Source organism: Vidua macroura, chromosome 1 (assembly GCF_024509145.1).
Source record: "Vidua macroura isolate BioBank_ID:100142 chromosome 1, ASM2450914v1, whole genome shotgun sequence".
Taxonomy (NCBI): Eukaryota; Metazoa; Chordata; class Aves; order Passeriformes; family Viduidae; genus Vidua; species Vidua macroura.
In genome coordinates this window covers 111,843,864-111,860,767 of record NC_071571.1, presented here as the reverse complement: position 1 = coordinate 111,860,767, position 16,904 = coordinate 111,843,864, and the positions used below count along the sequence as shown (strand labels likewise).

The 16,904-nt window shown below is 42.1% G+C and overlaps 1 protein-coding gene and 1 long non-coding RNA gene across 7 annotated transcripts in view; one reads left to right on the top strand and one right to left on the bottom strand.

The window, feature by feature from the left end:
* The window catches only part of DTNA (dystrobrevin alpha), a 223,604-nt gene that overhangs the window by 172,219 nt on the left and 34,481 nt on the right, over positions 1-16,904 (bottom strand). The gene's annotated exons all lie outside the window — the stretch shown is intronic.
* On the top strand, positions 8,780-16,808 carry LOC128805017 (uncharacterized). The gene is made up of 3 exons (XR_008436243.1): positions 8,780-8,856; positions 10,275-10,377; positions 16,767-16,808. It is a non-coding gene; the product is annotated as an uncharacterized LOC128805017 (long non-coding RNA).

Here is a 16,904-nt window from a genome sequence, read left to right as displayed (position 1 = left end):
CAGGTGCCAGCTGACAAAGTGATGTTCCCAAGTATTTCAGGACAATGATATTTGAGATGAAATGCAAAGCCAGCTGTTTATGCTTTATCTAAGGAACATTTCAAAATTAGGAAATTATATGATGATTAAGTGCCTCCTCCACCTCAGCAAAACAAATTCCACTCTGCAGAGGTCTTTGCAACCAGAATTTAGAAAGAATGTTTGTCATTAAAATAATTCCATGAGCAGTATTATCACCAGTATCGTCAAATCATAGGGATGGTAGGAAAGATATGTAATCCACCTCCCACTGTGAGATACAGTCAGATAAATTTTGTTCATGTTTATTAAAGTGATTCCTAACACTTCCAGGGACGGAGACTCCACAAGATCCACTGGCAGAGTATTTTGTGGATAAAACTTTTGTAGGGTTTATCTCTCTTCCTTGTTTCATTTTAGATCCACTCCTCTCTGTCCATGGCACAGAAAAAAGATTACTGGCCCAGTCTTGGCAACAGCCTGTACTGTGCTGTCTGTGCTGAAAACCTGCCTTTCTCCTACTCACTCCTCAACAGGCTGCTCTTCCTTAGGCATGGAAAATGTAACCCTTTCAGGGTTTCCCCCTGGGGTATGTCCTATGGATCTCTTTTCCTGCCCTCTTCTCCACATCCAAAGTGGTCAACATTTTCTTCAAGAGCAGTGCTCCAAACTGAACACAGAACTCTAGCTGAGTGCTCACCAATGTGGGGATTGCTCCCTGCAGGCTGTGGGCCCACACGCAGCCCTATGTTGTGTTTTCCTTTTTTCCCCTTTCTATTGTGCAACTGCTCAACATTGCCAGTCCATATTCAAACAGAGATCCACAGTAACCTCTAGACTTTCCTGAAAAGCTGCTGTCCCACTGGCTGTTCCCCAGCCAGTACTTGGTGTCAACAGCGACAAGGATACAGCTCAGTGAACCTTCTACAACTACACACCACCACTGCAGCCTCTGTGCACCTAAGAAGACAAAAGTGCCCTTGCAATGCTGATTCACAAAAGGCTCCAAGTTGTGTGTAGTTTTTCATCAGCGCGCAGTGCAAAACACTGGAAATCCATCAAGGACTGGGCCAGTATTTGCATAAACTTCCCCACTTTTTATTTGCTCTATCTACCAGGAGCAGGGTGGAAAACCAGGTAGGACTATTTTTCCAAGGCTGAAATACCCAATTTTATGTCCTTGCTCTGTATAGAGGCTGTCAGTATAGGCAGTCAAGCCAAGTTCAAGTCCAAGCACTCACCTACAGTGGTGCACAACAGAAAAAGGATAGGACCAATAACCTGTGAAATAGGTATGGACAGACCTGGCTAGGCTGGGGTTCCTTTCTGGCAAAGCTTGGTTTCTCTTGGACATAACACAATGGATGTCTTCTTTTGTACTTTAGTACTTAGCAAAAGCTCAGGCTTTGTGCACAAGGAATGTTTTTTTGTTTCCTGTAACTGAGAGTGGCCTGAAAAACTATCTCTTCTTAGTTGATGCCTTTGTCACAGAGAATACACTGTTCCAACAAAAGTGGGTATTAAAAAGTGTAACAGCAAAGATTAGGCCTGTTCAGTCCAAGTTACCACCAAGTTGAGAGTAAATGCACATGACAATCAGCCACCACCTATTCCCCCTTCCATGAAAATGTACTGTCCTGCAAAGAGTTCATATGAGCCTGGAACTATTATTTTTCCAAAAGTCTTTAATCTCTAACACTTTTAATTCTGTTTAGGAATACATTACCGGATTTAATGTAGATGAAAAACTTGTATTTTGGATTCTCTTCAACCATCCACTACCTTCTTTATTAATTTAACTGTATGATTTCTGAAATATTATTTACTATCACCTAGGGTCACATAATTGCTATTTTCCATTATAATTTTAGCAAGTTTCCTCTGTTTACCCCCACTTCCATTTTTTCAGTTGCTCTGCTAGATTTTATGGCTGACCTGAAACTTTATATATCAAATAGAGTGAGGCTGAATGCATTATTCACACATTTTCAGCAAGTTTCAAAGCTAAAGTTATGGAAAAGAAAGAGTTTCATCTGTGCTAAAAGAAATCTTTAATTATTCTTTTGCTGAGGAGCCTTCATTCCTCCATTGTTTCACACAGAAAAATTCTGCAGGCAGATACAACTGTTACTTTCTTGTCCCTATCAGTGAACAGCCACTGAGTTTATTAACAGAAGTCACACTTCATCCCCAAGGATGGCTCACAGGGATCTTCAGAGCTTACAAGGGCAAGTGACTGCTCTGGCAGCTGAAGGTCTGCACCTTTGCTGATGACTTCTGTTTTGAACTGATGCAGGTCTATGGGAGACATGGTCAGGGTCTCATGCATGCCACCTGAGCAAACACAACTTCTTGTATTTGAAAATGTGTCTCCTCCAGAAATTTCCTCCCTGAGACTCCCTAGGCAAGCAGAGGAGATGAGCAAGGACTGCTGCTGAATTTCCACTTCTGAAAGTGCTGCCAGCCTGCCCCGCTTGCAGTGACTGTGCTTGATGGGTCATCCAACTCCACAGTTGGACTCAGGGGGAAGACAACTTAGAGCTTTGGATGAAGAGGCCTGGAAGGTGGCAGAGAAAGAAAGATGGGAAGCCAGGGCACAGAATAAGTTGTAGGGGAAGTAACATGATAGATAGGATTATCAGAAGTGGGGAGTTTAAGAAAAACAAATGGCTTGTTTACAGAATAGCCTGGCAGAGAATATAGCTGTCACCTTTTTTAGGTTCTTCCTGCATTCCTGTACCAACCAGCATAATACAATTTATAGCTGCATTAAGCTGATGTGATTTATTTTCCCTAATGAGATATGGAAACTGATCAAAATTTTAAGAACAAAAATAAAATCATAAAGCACTTTGCATTTTGTTAGATCTGTTTGGAAATTTGTTCAATCTGTTTGGAAACAAGATTGTTGGTGCTTATTCAAAGAAAGTTAAGTATTTGCTATAATAAGAGCAATTAAAAATATACATCAAATACCAAGATAAAGGACTGGCCATCTCTCCTAGACTAACTTTAATTTTTCGAGTATGTGAGAAAGGTTTCAGTCATACAAGACAGTTAGGATTTCATGTTTAAAAAGTGACAAGATTACAGAATTATCTACTCAGAAGTTAACAAATTATTAAATCAATGCATTGCCTTTGTAATTTAATGTATTTTTTTTAGATGCAAAGGGAATAATTCTCAAGTCTCATTTCTCTATAGGAAATAGAAGAATTATCTAAAAGCAGGGAATGGATTGTATTTCCGTATCATGCAAATGATACAGTAGGTCTCAATCCAATATAAATGAGATGTGAATTAGAAAGAAAAAGGGGGACAGAAACTTGTGATAGCCAAATAAACATTGCTTTATAAATCTGGAAAGAATCAAAGTGTTCCCTGATCTTCTTCCAAGGACAATGTTGCATTAAGAATGAACATGCACTGAAAAGGTAGTAATTACTAGAAAGCACATACTTCCGTTACAAGAGGAATTCTTCAAGTGTAGCAGGAAAGTCCAAGATTACTAATTCTATTTGCAGCTGTTACTTGGTAAAGAGTACTCAAGGACAACGTCAAGCATGGTACTCTGTGCTTTGCATTTGCTTAATTTCATTGCGTTTAATAAAAACTAGTCCCAAGTTGTCATCAAATTGCTTTGAAAGTCTACTTGCTGACAGACATTTCTGTCTCTGTTTCATTTTTCTCTCCCCCCTTTTTTTTTTTAGGTTCCACTTAGTGCAAATTTTCTTACAAATTTACAAAGAGGTATTTAATGCCAGACTAGTGTTATCCTTACCATAAAAAGAAAATAGGAATGCAGCATGTAGGTACTATGCACCCCTTGATCCTGGAGCACTTCACAGAACCAGGCAAGTATCACCACCACTGCTCTCAGAACGGGATACACCAAACCCTCTCCCTCCATGGCTTGACAAAGATCACAGGCACAGAAGTTGACTTGTTCCTTCCACTGCCCCAGGGAAGGTTATGTTCAGCAAACAGCTATCACCATGACAGCAAATTAATTAATAAAGAAAGATTCATCATTTCCACTGCTTTCCTATCTCTTTATTACTCAGAGTATAATCCTCAAATCAACTTTTAGAGCAAGAGGCCACATAATTGGTTCAGATACAGGAAGGAGACAGTAAAACTCAGTTTCCTGTAACACCCCCTGCCAGGAATGATGGTTTTTCAGGACTGTTAGGTGTTAGGCATACTCTCAACTACCACAGCTGCAATTAGATGCATTTTTAAGCATCCTATTAGTGGGAAGTATTGCTGTGTTTCCACGTAAAGTCACTGCATACCATAATCATTAGCCGGGAAGTTCTTTATTCCCTGATACACCAGGAGCCGGAATGAATAGTAAGTGCAGGAGATCCGATATCACTTAGACAGGCAATTTCTTTGGGCTTCTACTAATGGGCTCAGAGGTGATAATATGGCTGCATATGACATAACAATTGCATTTATTTGGGGGCTAGGTGGGTTTGTCCTTTTTTTACAGAATTACAAAATTACAGAGTTGAGGCTTTCTACAGTGTGGTGCACCATACAGACTGCCATACTCTGCCAAAACAAATCACTGGGAGAAGAATCAGGAAAGGAAAAGAATGGAAATTGTATCACTATAAGCTGCTTTTTTGGAGCTCAGAAAAACACCAGCACATTGTCAGGGAACTGTGGGGAAACAGTCCTTAAATTCTTTACCAACCAGTTCCTAATGACACTTCCATTTTCTTATTTATGGCAAAATGACCACTGCAAAAAACTTGAAGATAAGGCTATAAGCAAAGTTTTACAAAGGCAGAAAAGAACGTGACAGAAAGAAAATGGGAACCATGTACTGTAACTGTAAAATCTAGTAAGGAGGGATTTTTAATACTCATAAGCATATCCCTGCTACTGGTTTTAGTATGGTTTGCAAAGAAAAAATTGTAGGATCTATTAAAGGGGAAAAATGCTGCAAACCCATTTTCACCTCAGAAAGAACGATGTTTTCAAACTCTCATGACAAAGTCACAGCTTAATAGTATAAAAAGGGAGGGACATGACCAGCCTTCCTGAGAAGGGGACATGCTACCAGCCATGACAAAACAGTACTTCTCCCTAGGAGACACCAAACAGTCAGCTCCTTGGAGCAGGAAGCATGGCATATGCTAGTGATGCTACCATACCAGCATCAGAGCAGCACCTCAACCACTCACACAGTACCCGAAACCAGGAGGCACCAGCTTCATCAATGTTCTGACCCCTGCTGAATCCCTCTGAAGATCAGCACCTTCATGATCTCTCCTCTCTGCAGCAGCAAGAGGCAAGGGCAGGGGACAGGCTGCCTCTCATCATCCCATCCCCTCTGTCTCAGCAGCACTTCTCCATTTCCCCCTGTGTGGGATTATTGGGGGTTCTGGGAAATGAGGAAGGGAAGGGAAAGCCACAGTGAGGAAAGAAGACCAGAAGATCAAGACGAGCGTGTCACCACCCCTAGCAACACCTTGTTATTAAAGCCTTTAAGAAAGTGATGTCTGTTTCTCTCTCCTTCCTCCCTCCCCACTTCCCAACAAATCCTAGTTACCTAAGGAGCACAAGGCTAGTGAGGGAGAATGGGGCAGGGAGAGGAGGGGAAGTAGAGGAAAGAGGTTCTAGTCCTGTGTCATGTCTGGATAAAGCTACCACACCCTTACCCGAAAACCTCACTCAGTATCACACTGCTGTGTAGTACCATTATCACTGAGCACATGCAGTACCACACTCACCCTAATCAGGAAAAATTCACCCTAACAGCTAGCCAAGGATTTTCCACTTCAGTAAATATGCCAACATTATAATAATTTGGAATTTATATCAAATACACCTACATTTTCTGTGGGAAAATAACACCTTTATTGAAAGTTTTCCATTAATTGCTAGCACAAATGGAAAATATTATTTCAGGTGATTTAGGTAGAGCAGAACACTTTTTAAAGTCAATCTAATACCACAATGTAGTTCTTTACCCTGGGAACATCCTGTTCCGGGGTCAGATGCTCATTCCCTTCCAGGAGCAAGGATTTTCAGGCAGCTTCACATCCCAGAATTCAAAGCATGTTTCTTTGTGACAAAGCTCTTCAGTGCCTCTTGGACATTTAATTATGGGAGAAGGGTCTCAGATAATGAAATGGGAACATCATGCTCCTGAACTATAACTTCTGAAAAGCAATACACTGTGGTAGGGAAATGCAATTAAATTTTGAACTGACTCAGGAATTTCCCATGGAACATTAATTCTATTTTCTGCTCACCTCTGAATGTCAGTCTATTTTTCTCTTTCAGTTTAGGAAGCTTATAAAAGGTGAAGTGAACCCCTACTTCTAAATCTGTGGATTCTCCCTCCCTCCTTGGGGAGGCCATAGCCATGGGAAGAGTACATCTGCAAACAGAAGCCTATTGTGCTAAACCTTATCAGAGGCGATGCCTAGCCCAAGGAACCGCTATCTAGATACCCAACACAGAGAAATAATAAAGGTATTTTCACCCCCTTCCAACCCCTTCTGGTCTGCAGGGATATTGAGAGCTCACATGACTTGCCTGAAGCTGCACAGAACTCTGTGCAAGAGCCAGAAACTAACCACAACTTCACCAAGACTCACTGCAAGTTTTACTCATCTTGACATTTTTTGTCTCAAAGGTCTTCGACTTCAATACCTAAACAAATATTACAGTAATTCCTTGATGTAATGTAAAAAAATTCCTTCATGTAAGCAACTGTTGGCCTGGAAATTTAGCCCAGGACTGAAGTGTTGAGCTAGTCAGAGTTACTTAAAAGAACAACCAGCTACTACTAACTGTAAAAGAACTGATTTAGATTTCATTTCTCATCCCTACATCCGTTTTTTATGCCAGATTTACCCTAAAGGTTATCTGTCTCTTTCTTCTCCATCCCCTACATTTAATCACACAAAAAACACTTCACGGCAGATTCGCTCACCCAAACACACACTAATGTTTTGCAAAATTCAGGCAAGCTGACCAATAGGGATGAACTCCATCAAATGCCAGAAAGATACCAAAAGATACCAGACACATCATCTTTCCCTGAAACAGAGGATTCTAGGTTTCTATTTTAGTTCCCCTGCTTTCACATATTTTACACGACACAGACTGCCACTATATGCATCTCTTCAGCACTGATATCTATAACCAAAAATGTCAGGCGTCTCAGTTATCTGCAGACAGCACCTATTTCCTGTGGTTATTATGGGCAGTACTAACACATCAGGAATTCTGAGTATGTTTGGGTGAACTGACACTAGATCCAAAGTTAGGAGCTCCTCTACTATGAGTGTAAAACACACATGCCCAGAAAAAAATGGTAGAAACAATGCTGGCATTTTGACGATGCACACTCAAAGCCCGGATTCAAACGAAACTCTCAGACTACAAGTTCTTGCTATATAACAAATATTACATCTAACTTCCAAATGAGTTGCTGTATTTTAAGATCCTTTTGGGTATAGAAACACCACAACTTCAGCAGAAATGTTTCAGAATCTGCCTGAAAAAGATATTGATCAATGAAGCAATGTATCTGCCAGATACTGAAATTACTTCTGATAAGTTCTGGAAAGAACATGATAGCCTGAATTTCTTTTTTTTTACTCACAAATTCACTATTTAAGTGAGGACTACCAGGGGAATGCACAGATTTTTAAATTACTGCTAGAAGGACTTTGTTCAAAGAAAATGACAGCCAAAATGTTTATTTTTTCTTTTTTTTTTTTTTTTAATCAAACTCCCAGTAAAAGCATTATTTGGGAACAAACAAACCAGAAGGTTAAATTTAATTAATCCTGTGCTGTGATCAAATTCACCCATGAGGAAATAATTTGTAAATGAAACCATGGCCAAACAAGCAAGCAAACATTGATTACATCCTCTCTAACATGGAAAACAACTCGCTTTTCAACTTTGTAATAATAAGCAACATTTCAGACAGCATGTCCCACTAACAAAGAGCAAAGGTATATAACAGAAATCATCTGTTAGGAAAACAGCACTCCAAATCGTAATGGCAAAACAAAGGCCAAGACTCCCTAGGTATGCCACGAAAAGCAACCTTCTGAGTTAAACACTTCACAGAGGAATAAAGTTCCAATGCTCTACATGGAGAAAACGGGAGAGTAAATCGCCCGGAATAAGCATTACTTAAGTATCCACCTTATCCTAGAGGAACTGCCAGAGTGCTCTGAAGGCAGCAGGAAAGCCCAGAGGAGCCACCCAAGCAAATGCAGAGGCAAGCTTCCTACTTACCCCACTGTATGCACCATGATCTCTTTCGCCACCTTAGTAATTCCCAAGAATCCAGAATGATGTTATTTTTTTAGGGAATATTACAGCTGCTAGAGGAGACAGAGGCAAGCTGACAAGCCGAAGCCAGCTTTTCCCTTTGCGAGAAGCCAGGCAGAGAGGGATGAATTTAAACCTTGGCTCAAGATGCTGTGTATTCTGCGTCTATCTTTAACTTCTAAATGATTTGGTTTCACATTCCTCTGAAGTCCTGCTGGCAGATGCCTTCGTGGAGCTTTACCAATCGCAGGCACCCTGCCCCCTCTCCTCCTCTATCCCTCCACCTCCCTCCCTCCCATCCTCTCAAGCTGCCACTCCACCCCCATCTGCCCCATCCCCACCTCTCCTCACTCACACACACACACACACACACACACAGAGGGGGTTGGCTGCCAGGATTTCACGGGCTTCCAGCCTCGGCTGCCCGCCCACGTCTGAGGGAGCCGCCCGCCCGCCGCGCTGCCGGGCACCGGGGCCAGGGGCCCGGCGAGCAGCGCCTCACGGAGCCTTCGGAAATCGGGACAGGTACCTGAAATCACACCTTGTACCCACTCAGGCAGGGTCCCTGAGCCCCGGCGCCACCGACCAAGCTGCGGTCCTTAGCGGGACACCCGGGGCACATCTTCCGTAGGGGATCCCGGGCTACACGAGCTAGGGGGCTGGGGCAAGGCAGCAGTTCACCCGCTGCTGCACGAAGGTTCGGCAGAGACTCCTAGCTACAAGCTTAAAGAATTCCCGACTGCACAGGGAGCTTTATGGAGGAAGGCCATTTTAACAAAAAAAAAACCCGAAAAACCCAAAAAACCTAACCCAAAATAAAATATATAATAAAAAGAAGTTTGTACCAGATTTTGACTACAAAGCTTCTAAACTTCACTCTCAGTCCATGGCTCCTTACAGTAACAATGCATTGCAATGTTTAGACTCTGAAGTAACTAGACCACAGATAATGATAGCATTCTAGGTGACTGAAGTGGAAAAAACCTCCTTCCATATAACTCCGAAAGTCAGTATCCCTACCAGAGGTTGCTAGTGTTGACACAAACCCCTGACTCTTAAGATCAGCATTTCGAAGCAGCAGATTTTAATGCTCAAATGCATATTCAGTTGAATACTGCCTGCCATCAAGTCTGCCTTCTCTCAGACACGGGTGGGAGCGGAACAAGCCACAAGACTTTATGCAAAATGTATGAATTATTAAACACTTTCAGTTGCAACAGGAAAATGCCAATTGCCAGTCACACCAATTCAAACAGAATAGCCTGGTAAATGCCTCTCGTTTCTTAGAGTCTTCAGCCTTTGTCTGAGCTGCTGCCAAGAGGGGGTTGTAGGGATGCAGCCAAGCAAGCAGTGAGCACAGGTTGGGGCAGAGTGGGCAAGGCCAAGCTGTGCCCAGAATCCCTTGGCTGAAAACACGGTTTGAAAATGCTTTGCCAATGCCCAATTTCATGGGGCATTACACTTTTCCGAACGCCAATGCTGAAAGGCTGGACTGATACAGTAGTAAAAGTGATCAAACATTTACTTCAGGCCAATGAAGGAAACTGGTCAAACTTGGAAAGGCCTCAAGGAGGGGGTAAAAAAATCAGCCAAAGGGCTGTATCATAGGGCATATTAAGAAAGTCTCCACATCTCCTGCCTGTTTGATAACATGCATAAAAATAAGTGTGTTTGAGAACAGATATAGCATATATAGTCTGATGAAAAACAGTAACTCCACAGTAGTTTTCATGGTCAGCCTGCATACCCTGAAAGGCAAGAGCTCTTCTTAACCTGGACTGAGCTCAGGTTTGTGGGCCTGGAAGTGTTGCCAGCAACACAGAAACATTAAATAACAAATCAGCTGACAACTCCCGAAAAGTTGAAAGATTTCTTCTGAATCATTTAACATTTGTTACTATTAGCAAAGCCAGACCCCATTATGTTCAATATCTGCCTTCCAGAGCGTGTTAAAAACTCCAGCTAAACATGCCATGGACTTCCTGTCAGATGAGGAATAAGTCACTTCACTGCTTTTTCTCAGGATTCCTGATACAACAGTTCAGGGTAAGTGTCTATTATTCAGGTTGAGGAGCTGCAGCGAACTGCAGGAAAGCTGCCTTGTCTGGCACTGCTTTCTGACAGAGCCACCTCTAACACTGCTGGCTTATAAATCCCTCAGAGCACAAAAGAGTCAGAGCCAGAGAATTCCCGTTCAAATGGTGCAACTTCATATAATGCAGTATGTACAGCAAGTAATTCTTTTTCCCAATTATTTGTAATAACGTCAGCCTTGAAGGGCAGACAATCACTAGAAGCAGAGACCAACTGTTAACATTACATTTTAAAAAGCACAGTGCTTAAGATGCTCAGAGAGACAAAAGAACAAAGAAAAGTCTTTGTGCCTTTGTGGCTGAGGGCTCCTTTCTAATTAGGGCAACAAGGAAGGCAGAAAGAAGCTCCCCGTGGAAGAAGGTAGATGGACAAATGTGGTGATTTAGAAATGAAGTCATGAACAGGAAGGATTAGGACTGAGCTGTTTATAGGACTTCTAACTACCCCTAGAGAGTGCTTAAGTGTTAGGGAAAACAATGGCAGGGAAGTACACGGAAGTAAATCCACGCTTTTATCTAAGCTTGTGTGTTTCCTTTAGTAGATACAGAGGGAGAAGAGATTTGGCTTTGAATCCTCTAAAAGGCCACTGTTTGCTTCCCATGCCTCCTAAGAGGGTATTTAAAAACCTAAGAGTATGGGAAGGGGAAGAGCTTTGGAAAGTGATGCTGGAAGTTACTGGGAAACCTTGGATGTCAACATGGACAGCATGATCCCAATCCCATGAATGAGACAGCCAGAGGTCGTTACGTCCAAAAACTGTATCACACAAGCCAAAGGAGATGACAGGTGTCCAGTTTCCTCAGACGAAGAGCTGTGCAGTAATACCAGGGTCTAATGCGCAACAAAAAGTGTACAGCTTCAAGATTTACCACTGCTGTGACAGGGAATACTACTCTCCCAGCGGGTCTGTTGCTATAACCAGCATCAAGTGAAATACATCAGAGACTTCTGTGGCATTAGATTTGAGATCTATGAAAACATATTAATAGTAAGTTCTTGTGGAGGAGCGGGAGCTCGGGTTGGAGCTGGCATGGGAACACACAAGGGAGTGGCATGGCAGCAAGGGGAGAGTAATTTGGTACCAGTGACAAGTGAAAAGAGGTAACATGTTTGGAGCCATGTGACTTCCTACCCATTCCCAATTTAGCCAAGTGCCTAAGAGCCATGATCTGTCCCTTCATGTTTCGCTATTTTTAACGCGCACAAAATTTACTCCTTGTCTCCCCTTGTCTGTCAGTGTCTTCAGTTCATTAGTCTTGGCAGTCTTAAGATTTGTGCTTACTGGGACAAGTAACATCTTCTATCCTATGGGCTCAATCTTTCTAGGTCTTCCTCAAGAGTATTTCTTCCTCTTTGGAATGACCTTGTTAACTCTGCAGATATTTCAGCATAGGTTTGTCCAAAAGTAAGAGCTCTGGAGTAGGGACTGTAATTGCACTGGTAGGCACGCAATTCTTGCCCATCACAGTAAGTTCAGCACTGTTTATTCAGTATTACTCAACCTGCACACCCCTCACTGCCCCAGCCGACCTCCAGCCAAGCCTACTCAGCTACCTACTTACACCAACAGGCCTCTCCAAAATGGTCCAGCAGGTGGGGTTTCGCCTAGTGTTGATCCTTGTGCTGCTTCTCTCCTGCCTACCATTTTTTTTTTTCCCCTTAAAGAGGTGGGAGACAGCTATTGAAGCAGTGGGGACAGGGGGCTCTTGATGGCAGCCCCCAGGAACCCACTCCCTTGCTGCCCTCCCACCACACAGCCTCCAACACAGCAGGATACACCTGCCCTGGAAGGAAACCCAGAGGATGGACATGGGCTCAGCCAGGGCAAAACACTGCCCTGGTCTCCCGGTGTGAAGCCTGACTGCTCTGGGCACAACATTCCTACCATTTCCTTGAGGCTCACTGGGTAATGGCAGGCAGCTCAGCCACTGAACATGTTCAGATGGATTAGCTCTGCTGTTTGTAAGACACCTGCAAATTGTTCGAATTCTTGATAAGCATTAATAAAGTAAATGGGGAATGCACTTAGTACATACTCTGTGACCAGTTTTGCAGCAACAGAGGATTTTCCGTGCTGGCTTTTCTGTTCTTAATTTCTATGTTTCTGTGATTCAAGCCATAAGGAAAGAAGGGAGATCATCCATGGTCATAAACTGAAGCTTCAGGAACAAATCATATTTTCAGTCATTCCATTTTACAGAATAAAGGAAAAATCTATTATTTACTTTTGAACATGTCTTTCCTTTTGCTATGTCTTGTATTTATACTTTTGGTAAGAGTTTTTGGTATGAACTCATGGCTTAAACCAGTATTTATCATCAGATATAAGCATGTCATATGTACAGGAGCTAGGATATAAAGATTTTGGCTTTATTCTTGTACACAACAACAAAGTTTTAACATTAATTATGAAGAGTTAAGCAACTTTTGAAAAACTCTGCGCCCTTGCCTTTACCAGATGCATTTTTCAAGCTCACTTGAAAAATACCTAAGGGGAGAACTAGAACAATTATGGTTCCATTTATCTTTACATTAAATACAGGAAAATGACTATTTTTTGTGAGGTACCCAAATTGATTAATAAAATTAGGATCTGAGATAAAACAAAGAGCAACTTTTAAAAAATGACACTTTTACCAGACTGAAAAATATTTTTCTAAAAAGAAAAAAAAAAAAAGAAAAAAAAAAAGAAAAAAAAAAACAAAAACAAAAAAAACAAACAAACAAAAAAAAAAACACAACAGGTAAACCTAAGCCCACAAAATGCTGAGGTCTGGAAAAGTCTTTCTGGAACTGGTAGTGCTCCTGGATAAATAAAAAGGCTGCTTTCAGACTTTCTAATATCATCTATTACTTGTCCTCTACCTGAAAACGCTGAACTTTCAAGGTTTGAAGTGACAGCTATAGTTCATTTAAGTTGCTTGGTGAGCAGTGCACCTAATGAAGATTGTCTTCCTCAGGATTTATGATCCTCTGCTATTTATTGCTTCCAACAACAGTAATCCCTGTTTCCTCTAAACTCTCTTGACCACTCCTGCCTCTCACAAATCCCACCTCACAATCCCACAAATTTGCCCACCTCCAAATCCAGCTTCATGCAGCCAACCTGCATTGCCACCTTCACAATTATCCTTCTAATTTCCCCAGGCTTCCATGACTGTTGTTCTTCTAGATACTGCCCTCAGTTATCAGTATTCCCAACCTCCTTCCACTTCCCCTTTTTTATTTTCTCCCTACCTGCAAAAAAAGCAGCAAGCAGGTTGTGCAGCTTCATTCAGAGCTGTGTGTGCTCAGACTGAGCAGCCAGCACAGGTGGGAGCTGCTTTAGGAGGGGAATGTCCTGTTCTTTTTTGGGTCGATATCTTGAATTCCACTTCAGGAGATTCAAGGAGAATCAGTATAGCTGAGATTTCTTCCTAGGTGTTTAATTTAGCAGGTGTCTAGTGAGTTCAAAACTACTGGCTCTGGCCAGGACTGTGAGACAAATGAACATAGCATGATTGTGTTCCCTTAAAAAGCCAAACTCTGAGAACAAAATAAACAGCCCACAAGTCAGCTACAAAGACTCATGACACAGTCTTTGCTCCAGTATAGATGCTCTTTTTCTTCTCAATGATAAGAGCCCTCTGCTGCTTTAAAGGCTTTATGCCTGGTCTAACCAAGTATATAAAAAGTAGCACACAGTGCTAATTAACAGAGCTCATTGCAGCCTGTTCTTGAAGAGGAAAAGTGTAATATTTGTGAAAGTAAATATCACAACACCAAACATTCACTTGAAAACAAAGTCCTTATTCCTGAAATTATTATATATTGATATTTTTGTTATGGAAATGGCTCTGTTACCCTGTCTCACTCCAGCACCTTGGTTTCATTGGAATACTACATTTCGCACTGAAAATGGTTTCCAGTAAGTTGTTTTACAAAAATGCCACAAATGTTCTCTCTTTAAACATCCTCTCTCTTCCTGGACAGACAACCCCAAGTTTTTTGTGGAAATTCAGCCTCTGCGTGAAGTGTGCATGCAGGCAGACATGACTGTGGCTGCAGTGACACACGCACTTTTTTCAGAACTGGAAGAGGATAATATATAAAACAGATTCTCTCAAGGTAGAAACAATCCCCTTTCATTCATCCCACATCCCACCAAAAAACTCTCCTGCTCTCAAATAAAACTCATTTTATTTCACCCTCAAGACAAAAAACTTGGAAAAGAAAGGAAATTACTTATTTTTTTTTTTCTCCTTAAAGCAAAAAATGCACAGCAAGAACATAGAAGGAGACCTGGAAGTCTCAGAAACTGCTAATGAGAGCTGGAGCATTAATATATAGGCCAACACCAGGAATCCCATCAGATCAGTTATGTAAAAGCCAGTAGCGCCTGACTTGCTCTCTGAAATGCACCAGTGCCCTGCAGGGCTGGGGGAGGCGTCCCGGCCGCACAGCCCTCTCCTTCCCGCTGTCCTGGCCCCAGGGCAGCCCGGATCCCTCAGGCTCGGGGTTCCGCTGCTGCTGGGGGCACAGGGACAGAAAGGGAGGGCTGATCAGCCCGGGGGGCTGCGCTGGGGCGGGAGAACGAAGGGTGAGACAGCCCGGGAGAAGCTTGTCCTACTGCTCCCTCTGCTGTACCCATCCTGTGCAGAAATCCCAAATGTCAGCGCCGAAAGCTGGGATAAGGCACGGCAGCTCTGAGCGCGGTCTGCAGGTAGCACAGGCCTGGGGAAGAGATAATGTCGCTGGTGATGAGGCAGAAAGCACCACCACGCTCGGGAGACGGCATGGCATGGACCTCTGTGCGTCCCACCTAGCAAATCTCTTTGGCTCTGTACCTGCCAGGGCTTCACTTGTGCTTCCAGAACAGGGGAATAAAGCCTCTCCTTGGCACCATCACCTCGCTTTGGGACATGTATTGGGATCATGATGTCATCTTAGGATTTGGATGGGTGTCCAGATCAGCCCCAGAGGAAGGCCCAGGAAGCTCCCTTGGCAGGGCAGCAGCCGAGTCCCACATTAGGGAATGCCGGCTGCAACACTCCCCAGCAAAGGGGGAAACAGCCCACCCCGAGTCACATCAGCGCCATGCTACATATAAACAACAGGGAGCACGGGGAGGAAAAAAAAAAAAAAAGCAGAAAGGAAAGGGGAAAAGTAGCTTATGGTAATGAAGTCAATTAATCATGTGGTAATTAACAATCTGATTGTTCTAGAGAATGTTTTTTTTTTTCCTAAACAAAAACCACCTGAACACAATTGCAGTCAATAATCCCACCCTGTAACCTTATTTCTGAGGGCTGAGAATTTGGCAGAACTGGATACCACCTATGGAAGACATCAGCAGCTGCCATGAAAGCATTTGTTTGAATACAGGGAAAAACTTGTACCCCGAGGAAAGTACATATTCTCACATTCAAACATTACAATGTGCTTTCTGCAATCTTCACAGCAATATTTCAGTTACTCCACACTTTCCTCTTAGCACTAATTTATGGAAATCCAAGCTAGAGAATAAACTGTTTCAAAGGAAGAAATGTCTCTCAAGCACTTTTTCTCTGAGAAGGTGCACACTCATCAGAATAGGGAGGAATGATGAGAAGAATCAGCACCTTCAGGAAAAGTGGACACTTTCCATAATAAAAGAGGGGATGAAAAGCTGGAGTGCAAGGTTAGGGCTTTGAAAATTCAGCCATACACTCATCTTGAACCTTCTGGATAATCTCAGGAACTCTATACAACTTGTACCAGAAACAAAACAATCCTTCCTAATAGCAATATGAGACTAAAAAAAAAAAATAATTAGTGATTTCCAGAAAGGCAGTGTTAACAGGGAGACTGCATTCACTTTTTTTCTCCATGCCCCAAGTATTACTTCCTCCTATATTACAGAACATCTACAAGCTAATGAGAATATGGGAAACCAGACTTTATGATATAGCACGGTGGTAAAATGGATTATATTTAAATGTCAATGGAATATATGAAATAGAGCAAATTTGGAAGAAATCCATTCAGTAATTTTAAAGTTGTGAATAATTAGCATGGCATTTTCAAATGCACTTGATGAAATTCATGACCTAATTCTGCTCTAAATTCTTTAATTTTAGTTTTTTTGTGAAGCTATATGATCCATGCAATACTACAGTAGTATTAGAATGCTGCAGCAGTAGTGAGTCCTGCTGAAAAATTCTACCCTTAAATGAATGACTCCAACAAAAGAATGGGACATGGCAATTTGGGGCAGAATGAAGCTCGTTCTTTTCAAAGGCAGCACTCCAGATTTTCATAAATGCAAACAAATGCAGTTTGGCCTCAGGACTGACACAATGTACCTAATTCCAACTGCCTAGGTTGTATGGCAAGAAGAAGCTGGACTGGAGCTGAAATGTAACAACCTCCAAGGTAAAACTGAGATACTGTAAAACATTTAATCTGTAGTAAACCAGTAATAATTACAGATTATTTTGACATTGTCCTGTTAAGTTTCA